Source organism: Anomaloglossus baeobatrachus, chromosome 6 (assembly GCF_048569485.1).
Source record: "Anomaloglossus baeobatrachus isolate aAnoBae1 chromosome 6, aAnoBae1.hap1, whole genome shotgun sequence".
NCBI classification, from domain to species: domain Eukaryota; kingdom Metazoa; phylum Chordata; class Amphibia; order Anura; family Aromobatidae; genus Anomaloglossus; species Anomaloglossus baeobatrachus.
Genome location: NC_134358.1, coordinates 45,651,738 through 45,657,737, shown reverse-complemented (window position 1 = coordinate 45,657,737; position 6,000 = coordinate 45,651,738). Strand labels below are relative to the sequence as shown.

At 48.5% G+C, this 6,000-nt stretch overlaps 1 protein-coding gene across 2 annotated transcripts in view; it reads left to right on the top strand.

Moving 5' to 3' along the window:
* Positions 1 to 6,000, top strand: part of ZHX2 (zinc fingers and homeoboxes 2) — a 64,755-nt gene that overhangs the window by 46,478 nt on the left and 12,277 nt on the right. For both annotated transcript variants that reach the window (XM_075352902.1, XM_075352903.1), the window contains exon 2: positions 614 to 690. The gene's annotated coding sequence lies outside the window, so the exon portion shown is untranslated. The remainder of the gene's footprint in view (positions 1 to 613; positions 691 to 6,000) is intronic.

Below are 6,000 nucleotides of genomic sequence, written 5' to 3'. Positions count from 1 at the left end.
AGTGCTGCTGCTGCAGATTTTCGGGAAATCCGCGGCAAAATCCGCGCGAAATCCGCAGCGTGGGTACATAGCCATAGACTTTGCTGGGGAAGCAAAGTCCTGCAGTTTTGAGGCCAAAAACGCACCTGAAAAACGCACTGTGCGCATATAGCCTAAGGCTCTGCTCCCGCATCTGTACTTCCATTCAATTTGCTCTGATTTAGGTACAGACCAACAGAATAAGTCATCTGCTGCATCGGCAAATAACCAGAGGAGCCCTGTTGACTATTATCGGGTGCATTTGTTTGGGAAATGAGAATGAAATAAAAAAAAAAAAAAATCTCCCCCCCCCCCCCCCACTCCCCAAATTTAGACGATCCCCATAATAATCAATGGGACCCTACTGGTTATCTTCTTGACTGATGCAGTGGATCACTTATTCAGTTTGTAGAACAGAGGTGTGTGAACAGAGCGATAGACTGGATCCTCATCCCCATAGACATTATGGGTCTAGCCGCTAGCGGGATCCACTCAAGAAATGACAGTCTGTGGGCGTCCGCTCCTCTGTAAGTCATCTGTGTCTTTGATGTTTTCTTGTATTAAGCGTTTCACATTTATGCTCTTATCTTTCCAGGTTGTGATCGAGCTGTAGAATGTGGCTGGCCATGTCTGAGAAGAGGAGTCCCTCGTAATCCGGGCGTCCTGTCCGTGGTGCGTGCCTCTGTCACTTCTTTCTAGGGGAAATACACAAAATTTATATATTTAAAATTTTGAGATTTTGGAATATTCCCAATGTCACAGGTTTAAAGGGAAGGTGTCGTGCCCCAAAAAAATTTCAATAACTGAAAAAATGTAAAGTATTAATGTTTTGTTTAAATATTTGTTTTTAATTGAGGAAAATATGAAAAAAAATGAAAGTTTGATATATTCCACTCTTAAACACAAGGGGGAGCAGCTGCTGAAATCCTGCTGTGGAGCTACTGTAGAACTAGCTCACATTACAGCTGCAGTAAAAGTGGGCGGAGTCTGCCCTCCTGTGTGTGATGTCGCCTCCCCCTCCCAATCTGGGTATTTCCGAAAGGATAAGGGAGAATGAATTTAGGGACACAGTGCGGAGCCATTTTGTTGGTGACCACAAATGTCTAAAGTGTCACCAAGAACAGCTGCATAGTGCTCCCCACATAACGCTTTGCACGCCCCGGTCCAGCAATGCTCTGCTGCATGCACGTCCACCCGCAATGCTCTGCCACACGCACACCCGCAATGCTCTGCCACACAGACGCACTGTGTGTGTGTGTACACTGTATATATACTGTGTGTGACGCCCCCATGTCCTTGTGGAAAGCGGAGACTCACTGTTTTAGTTTTTATTTATTTCTAGTGTTACTGGAGACACTGGGGGCTGCCATGCTGGATTTGCTGTGTAACGGCAGTTACTCACCTCCTTTATGGCAGCCCCTGTGCATTCACTCTGACAGTCTGGCCCCAACCCCTATACTTAATACCGGAGAGCTCCCTGCTGTGACCTGGGCTGTCCAGATCACACCAGATGGAGGAGACCAGCGCCATGTTTGTGCAGCTCACAGCGGTCATGCTGTGTGCTGCACTTTTCCCTCTGTCACCCGTTCGGCCCGTGTGAGTAGTGTACCGCCCCCCCCCCCTCCCCTGCCGTCGATGCTACCGTCTCCAATGACACCCCCTCCCCCGCTAACTCCTACCCACCCCTATCTTGACCCCCCACCTTCCACCCGCACCCCCCGCTCTCCTTGCTGCAGCGGGTGTGCATGCACAGCATTGTGTGCATGCGTGGTAGAGAATTGTGTGTGTGCGTGTGGCAGTATATAGTATATACACACAGTGCACGGTATATTGTATATACACATACTGGCTCCGCCTCCCTCATGCTGCTCAGTCACAGACAGTATATACACAGTGTACACACAGTATATACTATATACACAGGGTCACTCCCGTCGGCTTTGGGGGGCAGGGGGGGGAGCGCCTCACCCATTGCCTTTGGGGGGTGGGGTTTGGAACGTCTCTCCCTGCCGGCTTTGGAAGGGGGGACGTAGGTCCCGTCGGCTTTGAGGGGGGTCCCGTTTCTTTTGGGGGGGGCGCCGCTCCCATTGGCTTAGGGGGGGTCGCTCCCTGACGGGGCATCACTCCCTGCTGGCTTTTGGGGGGGAGGGGCATCGCTCCCTGCCGGCGTTTGGGCGGGGCGTCTCTACCTGCCAGCTTTTTTGTGGGGGCGGGGGCATCTCTCCCTGCTGGCTTTGTGGGAGGGGGGGGGTGTCTCTTGGGAGGGGGCAGGCGTCGCTCCCTGCCGGCTTTGGGGGCGTCATGGAAATATTACAGCAGAATGACTAATAGTGACTGTCGGGATGCAATGGTCGTGCGTCATCCCTGCCCCTGACGAGAGATCTTACTTAACACAGATACCATGATAGATTCTTGAAACTAAAGACGATTCTTCAAAAGACATATTTCAAAATATTAAGGACAAGACCCCCAGAAGAGGCTGACTTGTCTGAATGTCAGGAATCGCACTTTCTGTCCATTTTGATTTGTTTCCTGCGTTATTCACCAGTTTTTGTTTTGTTTTTTTTTGGGGGGGGTTTTGACAAGTTTTCAGTAGTCTCTCAGCTTAGAAGATACTCCTCCATCCCACTATCTATTTACTTTTTGACGCAGCATGGACTGTCGTGATGGATTACGTACAGCACAGCTGAGCAGTGTAGCTGTGACTCCATCTCTGGGATGAGATAAACACTTACTAGAGAGCAGAAGTCTGTTGCCGCGTCTCGCCCTTCTCTCCCTCTGTGAGATGCCGGTCAGACTTGCTATGTCCTAGACGGGTTTTTAGCCGCTTTCTCTAGTGGATCATGGGATCGAGTGCAGGGGGCGGGACAGAAGTTACTAAGTGGCGAAAGTAGATCTAGCAGATGTAAGATTTCTTACGAAGCTTCTTATATTCACTTTTATAAGTGAATTATGCAAAAGTTTGGCACAATATTGAGCATTTTCTAAATTGTGGTGAAGTAGAACATGCCAAATTGGTAGAGGCGCCTGTGTCCAGGGTGATCCGGAGCACATGTGACTATGAACATATCCGCCTGTTTCTGTAATGCTCATGAACTACAAAGGCAAGATTTGCCCAACCTGGCTACTGACATGGGGCCGTTTGCCAAATACAGGTCCAGAAACACTTGAGACCCCACCTTTCAGGTGCTTGTTGCATATATATGAGGGGCTGCTGATAAGTCTTTGGCTTTACCCAAAAACAAACGAGATAGGATAATGAAACTTTACATTTACTCCACATTCTCTCCACTGATGTCACCACACTTCTTACATCGGTATTCCAAGTTCTGTACACCTAGCAAAAAGAAGAATTTCGGTTGTGCCTCAAATCAGTCATCCATAGCAGCCATGGCATCAGAAGTGGTGTGAAATTTGGTACCCTTGAGGTGTTTCTTCAGGTCTGGAAACAGATTATAGTTGGAGAGCGCTAGATCTGGTGATTAAGGTGGGTGGTCAACCAGCTGGAAGCCCAGCTCTGCCAGTTTTGCTGTGGTCGCTTGTGCAGTGTGAGTGGAGGCGTTGTCTTGCAGGAACAAGATTCCTTTGGACATCTTGCCACGCCTTTTGGCCTTCAGAGCTGCCTTCAATTGGTCCAAATTTTCAATGTAACACTTTGCATTGATGGTGAAACCCTTTTGAAGGTAGTCCACTAGCAGCACACCCTCCTTATCCCAGAACACAGACTCCATCACCTTAGTGGCTGATTTTTGGACCCTGAACTTTGAATGAGGAGAACCACTGTGCCTCCACTCTTTTGACTGCTCCTTGTTTTCAGGGTCATACAAATAAATCCAGGTCTCATCCATAGTGAGCAGTCGTTCCAGGAAGCTCTTATCAGTCCAGAAACGCTGATAAATGGACCAGTACGTTTTCACTCGCATGCTTCTCTGATCTGTTGTCAAACATTTGAGGACCCACTTTGCAGATCGCTTCCTCATGTCCAAATGTTCATGGATAATGACACAAACACGTTCTCGGGAAATCCCCATGATGACTGCTATTGCTTTAGTTGAAATTCCTGGATTCTCCAGTATGAGGTTGTGCACAGCATCGACGATCTCCAGAACAACATCCACTCTCGGTCGTCCAGGACGTTCCTCATCATTGGGGCTGAAGTGGCCCATTTTAAATTTGGCAACCCAGTTCTTATCTGAGGAATATGAATGGCATTGATCCCCCAATGTCTGCGACATACCACCATGAATATCCGCCGCGGACTTTCCTTGCAGAAAAAAGAATTTTATCTCTCCTCTGCTCTCAGTTGCTGTGAATATCGCATTAGACTCTGCCATTTTGTTTTTCCGCGTGCGTTGAACACTGTTACCATAAGCAACAAACACAAAATGTTGAAAACACATATTAGACACACAAGACTTTCATGTGATGTAACATTTGTTACCATAGAAACAAAAAAAAAAAATCACAAAACCAAAGATTTATAAGCAGCCCATTGTTATAGGCTAAGTTTCCCATGAAAAAAACCAAACTTCTTCTTTTCTGCTTTTTCCAGCCACAGCGCCATAACTGTTCATGGGTCGTGTCTGGTATTGCAGCTCCGCTTCATTACAGTGAATGTGACTGAGCTGTAATGGCACTTTTTTTTTTTTTTTTCTCCTCGTAACATTGCTCACTTTTTTGGGAGTAGTGTGGTCTCACTAATTGCTCTCCTGGTGTTCCAGGGCCCTCTACAGGCGGCAGCACTGCGGGCGGTCACCATACACCAGTACTGGCGGATCACTGCTGTGCACATCTGACAGGAGTAGATGGCAGCGTCCCCCGGACTGGACTGGAGGCAGATTATATCAGTCACTGCACTCTGGACCTGTCAGGACCTATAAAACGCTCCTCAAGTCACTCGCTTAGGCCGTGGCCTACTTTCTCAGCTTAATTCTGCTTCATTAAATATTGCTGCTGCGGCATAAAACAGCGCCGCGTCCTGTAATTAACAACCCTTCCTTCACTGCCCTGGTGGATATGAGCAGAGCTTAGCGCGGTGCGGGGTTTGGTTTTTTCTTCTCTTTATCTCTTTCCCGCCACCTGTATGGCTGCGATTCCCTGATGCGGGGTCTGGGCCCAGCCGAGGTGCCGCTCTTCACCCGCTCCGTCACCATCAGTGTCCAGACCACTGGCGGCTGCGCAGAGTCGTCTACAGACACCAGCAACCGCAGAATTGGGGAAATATAAACATATCTAACTTTCAATCCATTATGTTGAAAAATGAGTGCGTAATAAAAGCCCTGGCAAAAAAACAACAACCTGCAGAGTCAAATATCCCAAATTCTGTAAGATGTGCAGTCAATTATTGCTGGAAGTTGTGGTAAATTTGTGAGACTCCCTCTAAATTTCATCTTTTTGCCCTGCCCCTCCCCTCTTCCCTATTGGCTTCTCTTTGGGGAGGACCCCCTGCGCCCCCTGGCTTCTTTTTGGACCCCCCTGCGAGCAATCTGGCTTTTTTGCCCCCCCCTCCCCTCCCCCGCGCATCCTTTTGGCTTTTTGAACCCCCTCCCCCCCTCCGCCAACTTTTTTTGTTTTTTGGGGGGGGGGGGACCCCCACCCCTTCATACCCTCTGGCCTCTTTTTTTTTTTTTTTTTTTTTTTTTTTTTTTTTTTGCCCCCCCCCCCCCCCCTGAAATTGTTAAACATCAGGATGGAGCGACCCCCCCCCCCCCTCCTTTTTCCCAGAAATGTTCCCAATGTCCCTGGAGAGTCCTCTGCCCTACAAAAAATACTTAAAGCCCCGTTACACGCAACGACATCGCTAACGAGATATCGCTGGGGTCACAGAATTTGTGACGCACATCCGACGTCGTTGCGTGTGACACCTACGAGCGACCGCTAACTATCTGAAAAACAGCAAAAATCGTTGATTGCTGACACGTCGTTCCTTTCCCAAATATTGTTGCTCATTTTGGACGCAGGTTGTTCGTCGTTCCTGAGGCA